Below are 22,149 nucleotides of genomic sequence, written 5' to 3' on the forward strand. Positions count from 1 at the left end.
CTCCATCCCCACCCCCTTTCCAATTTTCCCCCTCCTTTTTGATTTTTCCAATAATTTATATAGATTTTTCTTTTACCACCTATTTCCATTATTTTTAAATGTATTTCCATCCATTGTTTTATCTCTACCTTTTAGCCTTTATCGATCCCTTCACCCCACCCCCACTTGGGCTATCTGTACCTTGCTCATCCTGCTTTCTACCCTTAATTAGCACATTCCTTAGATAATATCATCACCGACAACACCTCTTTGTCCTTTTGTCTGTGACATATTTTGATTATCTCCATCTATCACTGGCCCTCTATCCAGCTCTACTTGTCCCACCCCCACTTAAACCAGCTTATATTTCACTTCTCTTCTATTTTTACTTAGTTCTGTTGAAGGTCATTCGGACTCGAAACGTTAACTGTGTTCCTCTCCGCAGATGCTGCCAGACCTGCTGAGTTTTTCCAGGTATTTTTGCAAATAGTGAAGAAGTCTTATTGCAATTATATAGGGCCATGGTGAAACTACACTTGCTTACTGCTGTGTAGAGTTCTGGTCTCCTTAGAGAAGGAAGGATATACTTGCCTTAGAGAGAGTGCAACGTAAGTTTACTCGACTGATTCCTGGGGGAAAAAATTGAATAAATTACAGGCGCAAATTCAATGTGACTGTAGTGGCTGCCATCACAAAGTTCTCAGGACTGGGAACTAAACATGCCAGATTAAAACATCTGCAGAAAAGATAGAGAAAATGGTAGAGGGAAAGAATTAGCTTTAATAATTAAGTATGAAATCAATTCTCTTCAGTAATATAATGAGGTGTAAGCAGGCAGTGGAGACTATTGGTAGAAATAGAAACAGAAAAGCATTTAGGCTTGTAGTGGGATTTGTGCATAGGCCTCTTGGGGTAGCAGCTGTGAAGTGGTAGATTGTGTGAACGCAGTGATTAAGCAAGCACGTAGTAAAGGCAGAGCGGTTTTAATGGGGGATTTTAACTTTCTAGAGATTGGGATAAGCAGATTAGCACACAAGAAAGTGAATTTCATGAGACTGCAGATTTTTGTCAGCAACGGGTCTTAAAACCAGCAAGGGGGCATTCCAAATTAGATTTAATAATAAGTAATATCACAGACTTAATTAACAGCTTAACAGTGCTTGAAAATTTAACCAATTGCGATCATTTGTTTCAGAAACACAAAACAGCTATAAAGATATTAATTTAGGTAGGGCTGCAGGAACCATTCCTTTAGATTGGAAAATTATGCACATCACTTTGCTATTTAAGAAAGGTGATAGAGATAAACCAGGTAGGTAAAGGCCATTTAGTTTCAGATCTGTTGTTAGGAAATTGCTGGAGCTTATAATTAAAATAGTTTTCAACGTGTTCAGTCACACTTTCATCTGATCAGACAAAAGGAGCATGGTTTTATAAAGGGTATGTTGTGCATAGCAAACTTTACTGAATCTTTTGAAGAGGTGACTGAAGTAGTGTATAAGGCAATGTCTATGGATGTTATTTTCATCGACTTGTAAAAGGCATTTAATAAAGTCACTCATTAGAGACTAAAGCTGAAGGTTATAGAACTGAAGGCAAATTATGATCCTGGTTAGGAATTTGGCTAAGCAGCAGAAGACACAATCGGAGTAATGGGCATGTTCTAATTGGCAGATGTTGCTCAAGAACCTATGTTGGGACCTCAGTTTACAGAATTTCTTAATGACATAGATGATGGAGCAGAAAGCCACATATCCAAATGTGTTGATGGCACACAGATAGTTGGTAATGTAAGCAGTGCAGATGCAAGCAAAAAATTAAAGATATTAACAGATTAAGTGAATGGACAAAACTGTGGCAAATGGATTTCAGTTTAGGTAAATGTAACATCATTTACTTTGGGTCTAAAAAAAGGATAGAACAATGCAGTTAGGAGGATTGGAGCATAAATTTACAAGGATCCAAGTGTTAAATTACAAAGAACGATTATACAAACTAAAGTTGTGTTCCTTGGAATTTACAAAGTGAAGGGGTGATTTGGTCGTAGTTTGCGATATTAAGGGGAACAGATAGAGTATAGAGAAAGTATCTTTCTGTTGGTTGGGGCATCGAACACTAGGGTATTTTTTAAAATTCATTTTATGCGATGTGGGCATCGCTAGCTAGGCCAGCATTTATTGCCCATCCCTAATTGCCCTTGAGAAGGTGGTGGTGAGCTGCCACTGTAGCCCATGTGGTGTAGGTACACCCACAGTGCTGTTAGGGAGGGAGTTCCAGGATTTTGACCCAGCGACAGTGAAGGAACAGTGATATATTTCCAAATCAGGGTGGTGAGTGACTTGGAGGGGAACTTCCAGGTGATGGTGTTCTCATGTTTCTGTTGCCCTTCTAGATGGTAGTAGTTGTGGGTTTGGAAGGTGCTGTCTAAGAAGCCTTGGTGAGTTCCTGCAGTGCATCTTGTAGATGGTACACAACTGCTGCCACTGCGCGTCAGTGATGGATGGAGTGAATGTTTGTGGATGGGGTGTCAATCAAGTGGGTTGCTTTATCCTGGGTGGTGTCAAGCTTCTTGAGCGATTTGGCTTGGTTCTAATTTTTAACACTTTTGAGGAGTGAAGTTGGGAAACACTTCTATACACAAAGGGCAGAAGAAGTTCGGAACTGTTTGTGCAAATGATGCTCAGTCAATTGTTACTTCTAAAATTTGAAATCGATAGATTTTTGTTAACCAAAGGTGTAAAGGGATGTGGAGCAAATGCAGGTATAAGTTAGGTTGCAGAGTTGCCATGATCTATTTGAATGGTGAAACAGGCCAGAGGGGCTAAGGGGCCTACTCCCGTTCCTATGTCCTATGAGGAGAGATTGAGTAGAATAGGCTTATATTCTCTGGAGTTTAGAAGAACAAGAGGTGATCTCATTGAAACGTATAAAATTTTTTAATAGAAGAAGTGACAATTTAATTGCTGGGAGGGTTCATTCCCTGGCTGGGGAGTCTAGAACAAGGGATTGCAGTCTCAGAATAAAGGATTGATGAAAAATTTCTTCACTCAGAGTTGTGAACCTATGGAATTCTCGACCTCAGAGAGCCAAGGATGCTCAGTTGTTGAGTATATGCAAGACAGATCAACAGACTTTTGGTTACTGAGGGAATCAAAAGATATAGGGATAGTATGGGAAGGTGGAGTTGTGGTAGATCAACCATCATCTTATTAAATGGTAGGGAACCATATGGCTTATTCCTATTGCTATTCTTAGGCTAAATTATAAGGGACAGGAAGAACATAAGATCAGGTTTGCACCACCCTAACGATCTTGTAGATCTCACAGGATATATCAGTTTTCTCCCCAATATGGAAAAAATCGGGAGAACCCAGGAGGCCTTACTTCAGCTAGATGCAGAACCTGGTGCGAAAAGAGGTTTAACAAATTATGCCAGCTTTTCCACCAGGGCCAGTAATGGGCATTCATCAGCTGTCTAACGAATTTATCCTTGTCCAGTATAATTAAAACTATTATCTCCAGATGAAACAATAACCCTAGAAATATGAAATACTATGGAGGTTTCAGCATGAAGCACCCCTCAAACACCTTGCAGATGCACCGCCGCCATGTGCAATTCTTAACTCAGTGATGGAACTGTAAACTTGAAGGATGCCTGGAAAAATAACTCAGGTTGATAGTTAAGGGAGCAGGAATAGCAAAATGTGCCAAGTTAGAACTAAAGCTCCACACTTTTAGTCAAATGCACAAAGGCCAATACAAAATCCATACATAATGCACACTGAACCCATACGTACACCACCGTACCAAACAGCTCCTAGAGGGTGTCATCCTCTTGCATATACTCTGGCCATTCTGGTCAGCAGTCTGGGAGATTACCTAGATAACTACTCTTACAATCCCAGAGAACCCAGTTCAGTGCTCATTGGGCCTACATCTTGGAAACTTGATATTACTCAATGCAAGGTGATGCTTTCTGCCTCAGCTGATATTGTTAATGGATAACTTTCCTCGGGTACTGTCCCTCTCTCCTTTAAATTTAGTGTCATCATCCATCTCTTTAAAATGCCCTGCCCATCTTGCAAACTACAGCCCTATATCCAATATCCCTTTCCTCTCCAAAGCCCTTGAACTTGTTGTTGCCTCCCAAATTCGTGCCCATTTTCCCTGGAACTCCATATTCGAATCCCTCCATTCAGATTTCCATCTCTGCCACAGTAATAAAATGACTCTTTACAAATTTATAAATGACCATCCTATGTGATCATGATAAAGGAAAACTATCTTTCCTCGACCTTCTCAACTTGTCTACAGCCGCCATTTCCTCCAAAGCCTCTCTCTGTCATCAAGCTAGATTGGACTGCACTCACCTGGTTTCATTCTTATCTAGTCCTAGCCAAAGTATCACTTGCATTGGCACCTCTTCATGTTCCATGTTACCTCTGATGTCCCCCAAGGAACTATCCTTGCTCCCTAACTCATCTACATGTTTATCCATTGATGACATCATTAGAAAGCACACTTTGCGTTGACGACACCCAGCTCTACCTCACCATCTTTCTCCACTCCTCCACTGTTGCTAAATTATCAGACTGCTTAGCCAGCATTCAGTAATGGGATTAGTAGCAATTTCCTCCAATTAAATAAGACTGAAGCCATTGCCTTCGGCCCCACTCCAAACTCTATTCCCCAGTTACCAAATCCTTCCTTCTCCCTCACTGCAGTCTGAGGCTGATCCAGACTATTTGCAACCTTGGTGTGAGCTTCCAATCTGATATCCACCCCGTCACTAAGGCCGCGTATTTCCATCTCCATAACATCACCTAACTTCATCCCTTCCTTAGCTCACCACCTGCTGAAATCTTCATTCATGCCTTTGTTGCCTCCAATCTTGACTTTTCCAATGCACTCCTCACCGGCCTCCCATGTTTCATCTTTCGTAAACTTGTCATCCAAAGCTCTGCTATCCTTTTCCTTACTTGCACTTGTTCACCTATCACTCCCGTGTTTGCTTACCTACACTCCCACTCAAGCAATGCCTCGATTTTAAAATGCTCATCCTTGTTTTCAAGTCCCTCCATGACCTTTGCTAGCTTCGTGAACGCTTTCAGGTCCATAAATCTTTATATCTGCACTCTTCTATTTCTGACCTCTAGAGAATTTCTGATTTTAATTGCTTCGGTCCTAGGTCATAGCTCTGGAATTCCCTCCATTAAACTTTCCGCCTCTGTAGTTCTTTTTATTCCTTCAAGTTGTTTTGTAAACCTGCCTCTTTGACCAAACTTTTGGCCATCTGCCCTAATGTCTTGTTATGTGGCTTGGTGCTTAATTTTGCTTTATAATGTTTCTGTAAAGTGCATTTATTATGCATTCTACTAAAGGTTCTATACAAATAGAAGTGTTTATGCAGCTCTACCCACAACAAACCTGGCTGAAATATTGCAGATGTTTGACTAAGTGACTTTTGCCCTCCATCTGGTGCTAGGTAAATACCATGCATTCTGGGAGCCATCCTTGGAGGCCCATCGAAAAGAACTTTCAGTACAGCAATTCCCCCATTGACCAAAAGGGCTACAATCCTAAGCAATGGAACCACCAGTATGCAGAATTGGATTGCTCCAGAGACCCAGCATGAACTGATGGGCTGAATGACCTCCTTTTGGTGCCATAATAACTATTTGACTCCAACACTTTTCCTACCATTCCCAAGCTTAACTTTCCACAAAGGGCCAAAGAGGTTTCCTCCGCCCCTCGACTTTCATTGCTCTCAATGCAGGCAGACCATTGTAATAACATTTTTCCTGCAATCACTGTGCAATCAAGACACAGTGGCTCCAGAAACTATGTATGGAATGTGCATACAAAAAGTGTTCAATTCCACACCTAAATATACATTGGCTTCATTAAATATGTGCCTGCATGCATCCTTAATCATACAAAGGCTTTATAGAAGGGATATGTGAATGTACAGTAACAAAACCTCAGACTCTGAATGTGTTTCTTAAGAACCCAATTTTTAAAAAAGCAAATTCAGAACTCAACCTTGATTTAGTAAGATAAGGAGCACAGCTTCAACCTAGACAAAGCCCAATTCAGGATGAGGAAACACTTTCACAGAGGAGTTAAGGCCACATGAATGGATTTTCAGGTATGACAGTGAAGACAGAAACTCTGAAGCAATATTTTTCTTGAACAAAAACAAAAATACCTGGAAAAACTCAGCAGGTCTGACAGCATCTGCGGAGAGGAATACAGTTGACGTTTCAAGTCTATATGACCCTTCATCAGAACTAATTAAATAGAGAAATAAGGTGAAATATAAGCTGGTAGAAGGGGGTGGGACAGGTAGAGCTCAATAGGGGGGGCCAGTGATAGGTGAAGGCAAAGAAGAGATTGCCAAAGATGTCATAGACAAAAGGACAAAGGGGTGTTGACAGTAGTGATATTATCTAAGGAATGTGCTAATGGGGACATTAAGGGTAGCAAGCAGGACAATCTAGTGGCAGATGGCCCTAGTGGGGATGAGGTGGGGGGAAGGGATCGAAATGGGCTAAAAGGTGGAGATAAAACAATAGATCAAAATAAATTTAAAAATAGGTGGGAAAAGAAAAATATATTTGTTAAAAAATTATAAATTATTGGAAAAAGGGAGATCGGAAAGGGGGTGGGGATGGAGGAGAAAGTTTATGATCTGAAATTGTTGAACTCAATACTAAGTCCAGAAGGCTGTAAAGTGCTTAGTCAGAAGATGAGGTGTTGTTCCTCCAGTTTGCGTTGAGCTTCACTGGAACATTGCAGCAGGCCAAGGGCGGACATGTGGGCATGAGAATAGGGTGGTGTGTTGAAATGGCAAGCGACAGGAAGGTCTGGGTCATGCTTGCGGACAGACCGAAGGTGTTCCGCAAAGCGGTCACCCAGTCAATATTTTTCTTCCCTGGGTGGGCCAAATAGCTTTCCTTATCCATATAACTTTGCACACAAAAGGAACCAGTTAGATTAATCAGCTTTGTTCACTGGATAGCACTCTCACCTTGGAAGCAGATCACATGCATTATTTTAATAAGAGAGATCTCCTAAACTTAAACAACATAACCGCACAAAAAATTGATTGTTTCTTTGTTCATCTAATTTTTTTTATTTGTGGGCTTTTTACATTTGCCAACATAACTGTGACTGTGCTTCAAAAGTAATTAATTGGCTATACACCATGTTTGAGACATCCTAAGGAAGTATTTTATAAATCCGAGTTCTGTTTATTTTTCTTATCCTTGGTTTTAAGATGGGTTCCATCCTCCCTTCATCAGAACATCTAGGTACCTGACTGGCTAGCTTTCTCTAATAAATAGAATACCTTGGATTATAATTGGCTGCACCTATGAGACTATCTTCAATCCTTCATAGAATTCTCAGGGATAGTGGGGATTTCCTTCTATTTACTGCTCCCAACAGGCATGGAATCTGACCCAATTCAGATAATGAGGGCATTTTCCTTTCTCACAGATGAGCCATGTATTCTAAAAATCAAGCACCATGGGCCCCATTTCTCAGTCAAGGTTTACCAGACAACAATTATTCCTTTGTTCTTTGTATTCATAAAGCTGAAAGACATTAATGCAAAAATATTGTTCACTTTGACCAGTGTCACTATCCGATAGGGAGAATAATGCTCACTGTCCCCGCCCAATTACACACTTGAATAGCGAAGCCAGAAAAACACTTGCATTCTCATTCAACAGTCCCTATAATCTATGTAAAAAAAAAAGTGCCAATACTCACTTTGTCCAAAGTTTTATTCAAAATGCAGGTTCTATTGTGATAAATCTATGCAGTTCCATACAAACTTCCCCTTCAAAATTGTCAAGTAATTGAGAAATTTCTCAGGTAGTTTCCTTGCCTTTTTTTCATGAAAAAGCTGATTTTATCCTCCTTGACAGTGGAAGCTGCAGGTGTGGGAGTGTTGCAGAAGTAATTATGGGTGGGTAGTGTGTGAGATGTATACTCGGGGTGACGTATCTGCTGCAAATAGGACCCAAAGGAGAATTGTTCGGTTTTAAAAGTGGTTAGGAATATAAATTTCAAATGGTAAACCGCTGTTAAGGGATGGGTTCTGATGTTCATTTCCAAGGCACTGGTATTGGGTAGTCATGACGTGACATTGGGTGGATCTGGCATCACCATAGTTGGGTCAGTTTTAAGCAGTGGAAATATACTCTATTTTTCCTGAGAGTAAAGGAAGGAATAACTTGAATGGCAAAGCAAAAAGAGAGGAATAATAAATAAAGAACAATTTTAACTGTTAGTGCAACAATGTACAAAGTATTCAAAACAAAATTGGTGATTTTGGTAAACCTATAAAAGTCAATGAAAGCGGCAGATGAGCAAGTGGGGTTTGGTATGGGGTAAAATATGAACAGTAGCAATATGGCAGAATTGGATTTTTGAGAAATGGGGAGGATTAGAGGCCAGCAAAGAGAATACTACTGTAATCGAGTTTGAGGGGGTGGACTGACACTTAGGTGGAAGTAGGATGTGTTACAAGTTGGTGGGAAGGTTTGGAGGACCTGAAACTTGATTTGCTCAGCTTGCAAAACTCTGGTTCAGTCTAAGCAAATAATTGAAGAAAGAGACATAGGCAGTGTTGAGGGAGCAAAATATTTGGCACTGACCAGAGATGATGGCTTCAGGTCATCTCAATACTTTGCTGAGGAAAGTTAAGATTCACCTAAAATTGGATGTTGGAAACAATCAAAAAAGGCAAGAGAAGATGCCACTAGTGATCAGATGACTCCATGTCAGTGAATCTTTTCACCTGGGACAGCATACAGATGTTGGTGGAACAAGCCAAAGATAGGTCCTTCAGGAGGGCCTCCGAAGATGTTGATGGTTGGGGGCTGAGTAGGAATGTGTGCATGAATAAAGGCAATATCGAGGCTGTGGCATGACAACTTTCAACACCAAAAGTGCAGTTCCCCTGTTTCAGTCTAGTTATGATATTGTCACCTACACAACAATAAAGAAAATTGCAGTGATCTTGTAAGTATCTGCAAAAATCAAACAGACCTAACTCCACCATATACTGCACTATCAGCCCTCTCCAAAGTAGTTGAGAGTCTTCAATTATGCCATCAGATGGCATCTACTTCTGAATACCTGCTCTCTGATGCTCAACTGGTATGGGCAGAATCATTCAGCTCCAAACCTCATCGTAGCCTTGCCCTAAGCTTGAATGAAAGAGTTAAACATTAGAGGGCAGATGAGTGTCCATCCTTGACATCAAGTCAACATGTGACAAATGTGGCACAAAAGGAGTTCTCTGCAGAATTGAGGCCAATAGAGATTAAAGGCAATACTGCCCACTCAAAACACAAGGTCGTTACGATTGATGGAGGTTAAAATCAATGCAAACTCAGGACATGGATATAGTTTTTCAGGGCAGTGTTCTTGGTCCAACTATCTTTAGCTTATTCGTTGATCACCTTCCCTCATCTGATCCAGAATGGGTATTTTGCTGACAAATCTTTAGCTCAGATAAGGATGCAGCCAATGCCTGGCCTGAAAAATGGCAAGCAAACTTTGTGTCACATAAATAATAGGCAATGACCATCACCAGCACAAGCAAGTCCAACCATGACATTCTGACCTTTAACAGCACCATGATCACCAAGATCCTCACCATTATTGCACTGGGGCTCACCAATCACTGGCGGAAAGTGGGATCTGTACTGTTGGGGCAGTCAACACCTGACCCATGCTGGCACTGATGTTCTAGAGAGCCTTATAACTAGGGAAGTAGAGGTGGCTTTGAACTAAATAGTGGGGGCATGGGATCGAATATGGGAAGATGTGGTAAACCAAAGAGTAGAGACAAGGCAAGAAAGAAAGGTATTAATATTGGAAATGATGAAGAGACTGTGACAGGAATGGACAGAGTACAAATCAAAGAGTAAAACAACAGTCAAAGCTAGAGGTTACAAAAATAATAAAAAGACAAAACTAAAAGCTCTGTATCTGAATGCACGTAGCATTTGAAACAAAGCAGATGAACTGATAGTGCAAATAGAAACAAATAAGTGCAATCTGATAGCCATTACAGAGACGTGGCTGCAGGACGAGATAGATTGGGCCCTGAATATTGAAGGGTACATAACATGATTTATAGGAATAAGTGGAGGCTCAGAAAAGGTGGAGGGTTGGCTCTCCTAATTAATGATGGTACTAGCACAGTAGAAAGTGATGACCTACATTCAGAAAACCAGGATGCAGAAGCGATGTGGGTTGAGATGAGAAATGATAAAGGCAAGAAATCACTTATGGGAGTGGCGTACAGCCCCCCTAATTATAAAACAAGACTATAAAGGAAGAGATAACAGGAGCTTGTCAGAAAGATATGGCAATATTCATGGGGGATTTTAATCTACACAGACTGGAAAAATCAAATGGCCATAGGTAGCCTAGATGAGGAGTTCATAGAATGTTTTTGGGATAGTTTCTTAGAACAACATGTTCTGGAGCCAACCAGAGAGCAAGCTATGCTCAACCTGACATTGTGCAACGAGATAGGATTAATTGATAACCTCATAGTAAAGGTACCCCTGGATAGCAATGATCATTATATGATTGAATTTTACATTCAGTTTGAGGCAGAGAAGAGTGGGTCCAAGACTAGTACTTAAAACTTAAATAAGGGCGATTATATGGGAATGAAAGCAGAGCTAGCTAAAGTGAACTGGGAAATGAGGTTAAGGGATAGGTTGATAGAGATGCAGTGGCAGACATTTAAAGGGATATTTCAGAATACACAGAATGGATACATTCCAATGAGGAAGAAAAATTCCAAGGGGAGGGCCCATCATCCAAGGTTAACTAGAAAGGTTAAGGATAGGATCAAACTTAAAGAAAAAGCATATAATTGAACAAAGGGGAGTGACGGTTCAGAAGATTGGACAGAATATAAAGAAAAGCAAAGAATGACAAAAAGATTATTAAGGAGGGAAAAATTAAAGCATGAGAGAAAGCTAGCTAGACAAATAAAAACAGATACTAAGAGCTTCTATAGATACTTAGATAAGAGTTAACAAAGTGAAGTTGGTCATATACGAAGCGAGTCTGGGGAATTAACAATGGAAAATAAGGAGATGGCAGATGAATTGAACAGATATTTTGTATCAGTCTTCACTGTCGAGAATCGCAGAAATAGCTGTGAATAAGGAACTGGAAGGGAGAGAGGAACTCAGGAAAATTACAATCACCAAGGAAGTGGTACTTAGCAAACTGTTGGAGCTGCAGGCTGACAAATCCCCGGGTCCTCATGGACTTTATCCTTAAGTCTTAAAAGAAGTGGCAAGTGAGATAGTTGATGCACTGGTTTTACTTTTCCAAAGTTCCCTGGATTCAGGGAAGGTGCCATTAGATTGTGAAATAGCAAATGTAATTCCTTTATTCAAAAAGGGAAGGAGACAGAAATCAGGAAACTATCGCCCAGTTAGCCTAACATCTGTCATAGGGAAAATGTTGAAAGGGATTATTAAATATGTTATGGCAGGGCACTTAAAATTCTAAGCAATCAGGCAGTCAACAAGGTTTTGTGAAGGGGAAATCATGTTTAACCAATTTATTGGAGTTCTTTGAAGGAGTCACTTGTGCTCTGGATAAAGGGGAACTGGTGGACATACTGTACTTATATTTCCAGAAGGCATTTGATAAAATACCACATCAAAGGTTATTGCGAAAAATAAAAACTCATGGTGTAGGGGGTGACATATTGGCATGGATAGATGATTGGCTAGCTAACAGGAGACAGAGGGTGGCCATAAATGGGTCTTTTTCTGGTTAGCGGGACGCAACTAGTGGTGTGCCACAGGGATCAGTGTTGGGCCCTCAACTTTTTACAATTTATATGAATGACTTGGATGAAGAGATCGAAGGTATGGTTGCTAAATTTGCATGATACAAAGATAGGTAGGAAACTAAATTGTGAAGAGGACATAAGGAGGCTACAAAGGTTAAGTGAGTGGGCAAAGATCTGGCAAATGGAGTATAATGTGTGCAAATGTGAACTTGTCCATTCTGGCAGGAAGAATAAAAAGCACCATATTATCTAAATGATGAGAAATTGCACAGCTGAGGTTCAGGGAGATCTGGGTGTCCTAGTGCATGAATCGCAAAAGGCTAGTATGCAGGTACAGCGAGTAATTAGAAAAGCTAATAGAATGTTATCATTTATTGCAAGGGGAATCGAATACAGAATTAGGGAAGTTATGCTTCAGTTGTACAGGACACTGGTAAGACCACATGTGGTGTACTGTGTACAAAATTGGTCTCCTTATTTATGGAAGGATGTAAATGCATTAGAAGCAGTTCAGAGAAGGTTTACTAAACTAGTGCCAGGAATGAACAGGTTATCTTATGAGAAAGACTGGACAGCTAGGCTTGTGTCCACTTGAGTTAAGAAGAATAAGAGCGACTTGATTGAAACATATAAAATCCCATGGGGTCTTGACAGAGTTGATATGGAGAGGATGTTTCCTCTTGTGGGAGAACCTAGGGGTCACAGTTTAAAAATAAAAGGTTGCCCATTTAAGACAGATCAGAAGAAATTTTCTCTGAGGGTAGTGAGTCTTTGGAATTACCTTCCTCAAAAGGCAGTAGAAGCAGAGTCTTTGAATATTTTTAAAGAGACAGATCCTTGATAAACAAGGGGGTGAAAGGTTACTGGGGGTAGGTGGGAGGTTACAGTCAGATCAGCCATGATCTTATAGAATTGCAGAGTCGGCTTAAAGGACTGAGTGGCCTACTCCTGCTCCTAGTTTGTATGTTCATATGTATACTTGACCAGACCAGCCATATTAATATGGACAAAAACGAAAAGGCAGAAGCTAATACACTCTCAACAAAGCCTCTCCACCATATACAAGTTTCAAATCACAAGTGCATAGGTGAATAGTCAGTATTTTCTTGGATGAATGTACAGTAGCTGCATCGCTTAAGAAGTGGGACCAGAACAATTCAATTGATTGGCATCCCTGATACGAGTTCCCCTGCTATTGGGCTCAATATTCATCACACTCAGCTCCTGACCTCATTACAGACTTGGTTCAAAAATGGACAAAAGAGCTGAACTCCCAAGGTGAGGTGAGAATGACTGTCCTTGACAGCAAGGCCACATTTGATCAAGTGTGGTATCAAGAAACCCTAGCAAAACTGGAGTCAATGGGAATCAGGGGGAAAACTCTCTGCTGGTTGGAGTCATGCCTAGCATAAAGGAAGATGGTTGTGGTTGTTGCAAGTCAGTCATCTCAGCTCCAGGACATCACTACTCAGGGTAGTGTCCTCAGCTTCATCAATGACCTTCCTTCCATCAGAAGTTCAGAAGTGGGGATGTTCGTTGATGATTGCATAATGTTCAGCACCATTAACGACTCCTCAGATACTGAAGGGTCCATGTCCAAATGCAGCAAGACTTAGACAATATCCAGGCTTAGGCTGACAAGTAACATTCACGCCTTACAAGTGTCAAGCAATGACCATCTCCAACAAGAGAGAATGCAGCCATCACCCTTTGACATTCAATGGCATTATCATCACTGAATCCCCCACTATCAACATCCTGGGGGTTACCATTGACCAGAAACTGAACTGGACTAGAGGTCAGAGGCTAGGAATCCTGTGACGAGTAACTCATCTCCAGACTCCCCAAAGCCTGCCCACCATCTACAAGGCACAAGTCGTGAGTGTGATGGAATACTCCCCACTTGCCTGGATGAGTGCAGCTCCCACAACACTCGAAGGTTGACACCGTCCAAGGCAAAGCAGCCCACTTGATTGGCACCACATCCACAAACATTCACTTCCTCCACCATCGACGCACAGCAGCAGCAATGTGTACCATCTACAAGATGCACTGCAGGAATTCACCAAGGCTCCTCCGATGGCACCTTCCAAACCCATGAGCACTACCATCTAGAAAGACAAAGACAGCAAATAGATGGGAACCACCTGGAAGTTCCCCTCCAAGTCACTCACCATCCTGACTTGGAAATATATTGCCATTCCTTCACTGTCGCTGGGTCAAATTCCTGGAACTCCCTTCCTACTAGCACTGTGGGTGTACTTACACCACATGGACTGCAGTGGTTCAAGAAGACAGCTCACCACCACCTTCTCAAGGGCAACTAGGGATGAGCAATAAATGCTGGCCCAGCCAGCGAAGCTCACATCCCATGAATGAATTTTAAAAAATGCAACACTGTTACACTGTGACTCCAATATATACAATCGACAATATGCACTACAACAAATCACCAGGCTTGCTTTAAGAGCAACTTCCAATGCTGTTGTTGCTAATACACAGAAGGACAAGGTCAACAATGTCATGGAAACACCACCAACTCAATATTACCTCCAAGTCACACACCATCCCAAAGTACAAATATATTTACAATGGTTTCATCCTTGCTGAGTCATGGTCCTAGAACTTTCAACCCAATACCATTTGGGGAGCACCATCATCACACGGAGTGCAGAACTCTTGAGTAATTAACCCACAGTTAAGGATGGGGAATGTCAGCATCATCCCCATCCCAACTTTTTTTCTTCAATAAGTTAATTAAGCCGTATTATTCTACTACAGAAATGAATTAATGGCTCACATACAATTACAACAATGCTCCTATTTGTGCACTATGTATTATGGCTTCATTTATTTTCAAATCTGTACAAATATTAAATTACAGATGCAAGCCTCAGATAGGTACTACTGGACATTATGTACCGGACAGGCTCAAAGACCCAAAAACAACAGTGTGCAACATCAATGTGTTCTTGTGATGTTGGTTAAGACAAAAATATTGGACCATGGGGACAACACACGTGTTCTTCAAAAATAACATTTCATTAATTCATAGTGTGTATAGGCACTTACACAAACTGTTAAAAAAATCAGAAAAGTTTAAACACACATGAACGCAGGAAAAGTCTAAATACACCAGCGTGACTTCAATGACAAAATTGTAATAACATCAAAACCTGCAAAAAGGTGTCACGGCCAAAGCAGTCCCCTCCCCCCCACCTCCACATCCTCCAAAAAAAACCCCCTGAAAATTCAAACCAGCTCTAAAGACAATTACGACAACTGTACCTTTCTGTACTTGAATCTCTACCCACTCAGGCAGCCACTTGCATACGATACAATGTGAAAACCTGCTGCTCCTGAGCATAAACTTTTATAGACCTGTGGATTTTCTGAGCTCCGGAGCACGCTTTTGATCTGGCTCCTCGTGGCGGCTCGCGGATCATAAGGATTAAAGGCGGTTTGAACTGATCGTGCGCATTAAATTGGGATAAACTGGTGTAAATAGACATCCCAACGCTTGTGGGGCATTTGCACCAATCAAAACTATGTCCTATTGACTCGCCTCTGCAGCAGCAGGATGTAACATTGCGACATAAGCAAAAGAACGTACACTCCAGTCAGGAAGAAAGGGGATTGCATCAGTCTATACCGGTGCATAAAGGCGGTCTTTCGTGTTCTTTTTACATATGCAACAACATCAACACGCGCGCAACTTGCCATAACAAAAACCCACCTCATAACGGGGGGCCACACGAAATGGCGTTTGGAGATTGGAGGGTGGGGGAAAAAAAGCAAATTAAAAGCATTCAGCAAGTCTAAAGGAAACAAAGAAAACTCATAGAAGCACAAGGCGGTCACAGAAGCAGACAGAGCCTTGGCGCTCAGACAGTGCGCGCAGACATCAGCCACACGCCGTTCCAATTTCGATCGTTGTGACATTGTCATTCACAGCACAAGCGTGGCAATGTGGCTCGCAGGCTCTGCCGAGGGCTTCCATCGGCCAATACTCACCTTACAAAGCCAAGTTATGCCCAGGGAGCCAAGGCAGCAGCAAAGCCGAACTGCCCGCGGACGGCGAGAGTCAAATCTAAAAATAAACGCAAATTCTCCAATCCCGCGCACTTGCTCGTTCACTCTGAGCTAGCGTGCCAGACCAGAGCTACAAGATGTCCTTACATCATCGCATCTTTCCCCGGCCTATTAATGTCGGAACTCATACACGTTCCCCCTCCATCGTTGAGCGAACGATCCGCGGGGCTTCAATTCCAGTCAGGTCAAACAGAGAAGGCAGTCAGTGAGTGGCAATCCTTAAAGGCACACAAACAAAATGCTTTAATCTTCCTCACTTGAATTTCAAAACAAGATGCGGCAGCCACGACAGCTGGCACCCGTACGACCAGATTGTGCTGGCAATATCCGAATGCTATACACTACGGTCAACACATTAAAAAAATATCTTATTATGGGTACCGCGTACACTTCCTGCCCGGCACTGTTCTCGCTATGGGTAGTTTGAGGATTGCCATCTCAATTCTACTTTTCCACAACTTTATGCAAGCATATTTTGTACGAGAAATGTCAGTGAATATTCTTTTAAACTCCAATCTTTTGGGTTTATCAGAACGTCAACATAACCGAAACGGGCACAATGGCAAAACCTCAGGAAAAAATGGAGCCCAACTGGCCCCCATCAAGCCAGGTTCAATGAGGATTGTAGCAAAGCATGCCAGGAGAAGCATCAGGCATAACTGAAAATGAGTGCCAACCTGGTGAAGCTGCAACAGACCACATGCATGCCAACAGCATCATGCCATAGCCAGCGTTTAGCGATCCCATAACCAATGGATCAGATCAATGCTCTGCAGTCCTGCCACATCCAGTTGTGAATAATGGGTAATTGAACAACTGAAGTGAAGGTGAGGCCCATTGAACACCCCCCTCTTTAATGATGAGGCAGTCCCACACATCAGGGCAAAGGAAAGTTATTTAGCAACCACCTTTGGCCAGAAGTGCCATGTAAATAACCACCTTTACCTCCTCCTGAGGTCCCCATCATCTAATAAACCAGTCTTCAACCAATTCAATTCACTCAACATACCGTTGAGAAATAGCTGAGTACAGGGGATACAGCAAAGGCTATGGACCCTGAATGTATCCAGACTGTTCCCCAGAAGATTGGTGCTCCAGAACTATCTGTGCCTCTAACCAAACTATTCCAGTACAACTATAACACTGGCATCCAACCAATAATGTGGAAAATTGTCCACAAATGTCCTGTCCACAAAAAACATGACAAATCCAATCCTACCAGTTACCATCCCTTCAGTCTGCTGTCAAGCATCAGCAAAGTGGTAAATGGTGTCATCAACAGTGATATCAAGTGCCACTTATTCCCCAATAATCTGCTCACCAATGCTCAGTTAGGTTCTGCAAGTATCACTCCAGATCTCATTAAAGCCTTGGTCCAGACATAAGAGAGCAGAATTCCAGAGGTAAGGTGAGACCAATTATCTTTGACATCCAAGAGCCCTAGCAAAATTGAGGAAAAAACTCCACATCTAGAGTCATTCTTAGCACAAAGGAAGATAGCTGTGGTTGTTGGAGGCCAATCATCTCAGCACTAGGACATCACTGCAGCAGCTCCTCATTGCAGTGTCCTAGATCCAGTCATTTTCAATTACTTCAATAATGACCTTCCCTCCATCATAAGGTCAGAAGTGAAGATGTTCGCTGGTGATTACGCGGGTTTTAGTTACATTCGCAACTACTCAGAGAATGAAGTGGTCTATGCCTGAATACAGCAAGACCTGGACAAAATCCAGCCTTGGATTAATAAATGGTAAGTAACATCCTCACTGAACAAGTGCCAGGCAATGGCCATCTCCAACAAGAGAGAGTCTAACCATCTCCTCTTGACATTCAATTGCATTACTCACTAAAATGTACATGCATGCATGTCACAAAGTTTACATTTTTTATCTGAGAATGACATGCCAGATGGTATACACAGCTCTTATGTTGCCCTAAAGATTTTTTTAAAAATCATTGAATAACTAAATTGAACTTGGACTGGGGCCTTGAGGACAATTTTCTGAGTCCCAGTAATGTGGCAATGGAGTTGGGAATAACAGCATTGTAGGCCCAATTTTATGACCTACGCATGTGATTAATGAGACTCTGTAAATTGCCCCTTAAGTATCATTTGCTACAGCATTTCTAGCAATGTTTTCCCAGCACTGGATAATTACATTTGCAATTAGTTCAATCTTTCTATTTCAGTTAAAACCGGCAAAATCGTCAACGTAATAATGGCCAGGCCAGGGTAAGCACTCTGGAAAGAACAACATAAGCAATTGACAGATGGCCCAAGTGGAGGTGGGGTGGGGTGGGGTAGGGTGGGGTGGGGTGGGGGGAGGGGATGGTGGTGGGAAAAAAGATCGAAAATAGGATAAAAGCTGGGGATAAAACAATGAATAAAAATGGAAATTAATTTTTAAAATAGTAATAATAAAAATAAATGGAAAAAATATAAAAATAAATACTGAAAAAAGGGATCAAAAAGCCTTCCTTCTTCCTTAACCGAGGTTTCCCACCCACGGTGGTTGACAGGGCCCTCAACCGTGTCCGACACATCTCCCACACCTCTGCCCTCGCACCTTCCTCTCCCTCCCAGAACCATGATAGGGTCCCCCTTGTCCTCACTTTTCACCCCACCAGCCTTCGCATTCAAAGGATTATCCTCTGCCATTTCCGACAACTCCAGCATGATGCCATCACCAAACACATCTTACCTTCACCCCCCCACCCCCCCTGTCAGCATTCTGTATGGGCCATTCCCTCTGGGGCACCCTGGTCCACACCTCCACCACCCCCTACACCTCAACCCCCCTCCCACGGCACCTTCCCATGCAATCGCAGAAGATGCAACACCTGCCTCTTTATTTTCCCCCTCCTCACAGTCCAAGGGCCCAAACACTCCTTTCAAGTGAAGCAGCGCTTCACTTGCACTTCCCTCAATTTGGTCTACTGCATTTGCTGCTCCCAATGCGGTCTCCTCTATATTGGAGAGACCAAACACAGACTGGGTGACTGCTTTGCGAAACACCTTCGGTCTGTCCACAAGCATGACCCAGACCTTCCTGCCATTTGCCATTTCAACACATCATCCTGCTGTCATGCCCACATGTCCGTCCTTGGCCAGCTGCAATGTTCCAGTGAAGCTCAACGCAAACTGGAGGAACATCGCCTCTTCTTCCGATTAGGCACTTTACAGCCTTCCGGACTTAACATTGAGTTCAACAACTCCAGACCATGAACTCTCTCCACCATCCCCACCCCTTTTTGATCCCCTGTTTTCAATATTCATTTTATTTTTAAATTTTTATTTATTTTTTCCACTTATTTTTATTATTGTTTTGTTATTTTTAAAATTTATTTCCATTTTTATTCATTGTTTTACCCCCAGCTTTTAGCCTATATTCAATCTTTTTTCCCCATCAACATCCCCTCCCCCCACCCCACCCCACCGAGGGCCATCTGTCACTTGCTCATGTTGTTCTTTCCAGAGTGCTTACCCTGGTCCGGCCTCCTCCTTTCTACTCTTAATGTCACCATTAGCACCTCCTTTAGCCAGTACCACCACCATTAACACCCCTTTGGCCATTTGTTTATGACATCTTTTGCAATCTCTCCTTTGCCTCCACCTGTCGCTGGCCTTCTATCCAGCTTCACCTGTTCCAACCCCCTTGTACAGTAGATATTTCACCACATTTCTACTTCCCTTTAGCTCTGAAGAAGAGTCATGTGGACTCGAAATGTTAACTCTGTCTTTCTCTCCACAGATGCTGTCAGACCTGCTGAGTTTTTCCAGCATTTTTTGTTTTTGTTTCAGATTTCCAGCATCTGCAGTATTTTGCCTTTATAAAATCGTCAATGTGTTGGGAAGCTGGCTGCAACCTGCCGAGTTCTGGGTTTAACTGGATTGTGATGCTTGCTTGCAAACTCTTCAGGAGAGGAAGGTTGCCTATTAACCTATACTAATTGCTCAAATGTTTTGTACATACTTTTAAATTTAGTGGTAAATCCATGGGCTGCCCAGGCTTCCTGAAATTCACCATTGAAGACAAAGCGAGAATACAACAGCAATTGAGGGGGCTGAAACAATTTCTTGGAATACTGCAATAAATACTCAGTACTAATAGCTGCTTTCTTACCTGTTAGTGGAGAAGTGTTTGTTTACTGTACTTTTGCCAAAAGGTTGCTTTCTACAACTTGGAGGTTTACTCAATCACATCAGGATGGGTGCTGTTATGGCTACTTTATATTGAACCTTGGATGAAGATGAATACGACCAGGAGCAGTACCAGCAATAGCAGCAACAGCAGCCTGCTATTCAGAGGTTTGTCGCTGGGGATAGCAGAGAGGGCAGCATCAGAGAGGAGAACAGCAGGGAGGGCACCAGCAATGAACTGAGCAGCAGAGAAAAGAAGGAGCTGCATTGTGGGCAAAAACAGAGAATGCAGCAACAGAGAGGACAGTGGCTGAAAGGGAAGCAGCAGATGGGTGCAGCTCACGGGAGGCATTGCCCATGTCATAGGGTGATCAGGCAGAGCTGGAGTTTCATTGACATGTCCAACCAAACTGCAGTTTTTTTTTATTCATTCACGGGACATGGGCTTCGCTAGCTGGGCCAGCATTTATTGCCCATCCCTAGTTGCCCTTGAGAAGGTGGTGGTGAGCTGCCTTCTTGAACTGCTGCAGTCCATGTGGTGTTGGTACACCCAGAGTGCGATTAGGAAGTGAGTTCCAGGATTTTGACCCAGCCACAGTGAAGGAATGGCAATATATTTCCAAGTCAGGATGGTGAGTGACTTGGAGGGGAACTCCCAGGTGGTAGTGTTCCCATCTATCTGCTGCCCTTATCCTTCTGGATAGTAGTAGTCGTGGGTTTGGAAGGTGCTGTTTAAGAAGCCTTGGTGAATTCCTGCAGTGCATCCTGTAGGTGGTACATACTGCTGCCACTGTGCGTCAGTGGTGGAGGGAGTGAATGTTTGCGGATGTGGTGCCAATCAAGTGGGCTGCTTTGTCCCAGATGGTGTCAAGCTTGAGTATTGTGGGAGCTGCACTCATCCAGGCAAGTGGAGAGTACTCCATCACACTCCTGACCTGTGCCTTGTAGATGGTGGACAGGCTTTGGGCAGTCAGGGGGCAAGTTACTCATCGCACGATTCCTAGCTTCTGACCTGCTCTTGCAGCCACAGTATTTATATGGCTAGTCCAGTTCAGTTTCTGGTCAATGGTAACCCCCAGGATGTTGATAGTGGGGGATTCAGTGATGGTAATGCCATTGAACGTCAAGGGGCGATAGTTAGATTCTCTCTTCTTGGAGATGGTAATTGCCTGGCACTTGTGTGGTGCGAATGTTACTTGCCACTTGTCAATCCAAGCCTGGATATTGTCCAGGTCTTGCTGCATTTGGATATGGACTGCTTCAGTGTCTGAGGAGTCGCGAATGGTGCTGAACATTGTGCAATCATCAGCAAACATCCACACTTCTGACCTTATGATGGAAGGAAGGTCATTGATGAAGCAGCTGAAGATAGTTGGACCGAGGACACTACCCTGAGGAAATCATACAGCGATGCCCTGAAGCTGAGATGACTGACCTGCAACAACTACAGCCATCTCCCTTTGTGCTATGTATGACTCCAACCAGCAGTGAGTTTTCCCCTTGATTCCCATTGACTCCAGTTTTTCTAGGGCTCCTTGATGCCACACTCAGTCAAATGCAGCCTTGATGTCAAGGGCAGTCACTCTCACCTCACCCCGGGAGTTCAGTTGGTTTGTCCATGTTTGAACCAAGGCTGTAATGAGGTCAGGAGCTGAGTGGCCCTGGCGGAACCCAAACTGGGCATCAGTGAACAGGTTGTTGCTAAGCAAGTGCCGCTTGATAGCACTGTTGATGACCTTTTCCATTACTTTACTGATGATCGAGAGTAGACTGCTGGGGCAGTCATTGGCTGGGTTGGATTTGTTCTGCTTTTTGTGTACAGGACATACCTGGGCAATTTCCCACATAGCCGGACAGATGCCAGTGTTGTAGTTATACTGGAACAGCTTGGCTAGGGGTGCAGCGTGGAGTACCCATTGCCAGAATAGTGTCAGGGCCCATAGCCTTTGCAGTATCCAGTGCCTTCAGCTGTTTCTTGATATCACATAGAGTGAATTTAATTGGCTGAAGACTGACATCTGTGATTCTGGGGACCTCTAGGGGAGTATCTCAGGTTGTCATGTCAGGTGGTGTCAAACATGAGCAGCAT

General features: G+C 42.7%; 1 protein-coding gene across 3 annotated transcripts in view; it reads right to left on the reverse strand.

Moving 5' to 3' along the window:
• The window catches only part of LOC144679015 (Y+L amino acid transporter 2-like), a 100,837-nt gene extending 84,589 nt beyond the window's left edge, over window positions 1-16,248 (reverse strand). The window contains exon 1 of one of the 3 annotated variants that reach the window (XM_078539232.1): window positions 16,007-16,248. The gene's annotated coding sequence lies outside the window, so the exon portion shown is untranslated. Of the gene's footprint in view, window positions 1-15,115; window positions 15,375-15,841 lie in introns of those variants that run through there. The other 2 variants (XM_078539231.1, XM_078539230.1) reach the window with 2 other exon arrangements.
• Between the last annotated feature and the right edge of the window lie 5,901 nt (window positions 16,249-22,149).

Source organism: Cetorhinus maximus, chromosome 3 (genome assembly GCF_964194155.1).
Source record: "Cetorhinus maximus chromosome 3, sCetMax3.hap1.1, whole genome shotgun sequence".
NCBI classification, from domain to species: Eukaryota; Metazoa; Chordata; class Chondrichthyes; order Lamniformes; family Cetorhinidae; genus Cetorhinus; species Cetorhinus maximus.